Source organism: Buceros rhinoceros, unplaced genomic scaffold, assembly GCF_000710305.1.
Source record: "Buceros rhinoceros silvestris isolate BGI_N320 unplaced genomic scaffold, ASM71030v1 scaffold16198, whole genome shotgun sequence".
Lineage (NCBI taxonomy): Eukaryota > Metazoa > Chordata > Aves > Bucerotiformes > Bucerotidae > Buceros > Buceros rhinoceros.
In genome coordinates, this window is record NW_010426489.1 from 537 (window position 1) to 828 (window position 292).

Consider the following 292-nt stretch of genomic DNA (forward strand, 5'->3'; position numbering starts at 1 on the left):
GGGGCTTGGAGGGTCCCTCCCCACCCAACCCAGTCTGTGAACTGACAATTCTATGACCTTCAAGCAACTGCCTACGGCCTCGCTGGGTGCCAGGGACCCCAGCTGCAGGGGGTGAGCAGGTGGCTGCCCATACACCCCAAGCACCCATTGCCTGCCAGCCCATCCTTCCTCAGCTCCACTCGCCCCATGGTCCCCCCCATGGTCACCACCACCTCGTAACATCCCCAGCAGGGAGCACAGAAACCCAAGCCACCCCCCTTGCACACCCCCCTTCACCTACACCACCCAAAAC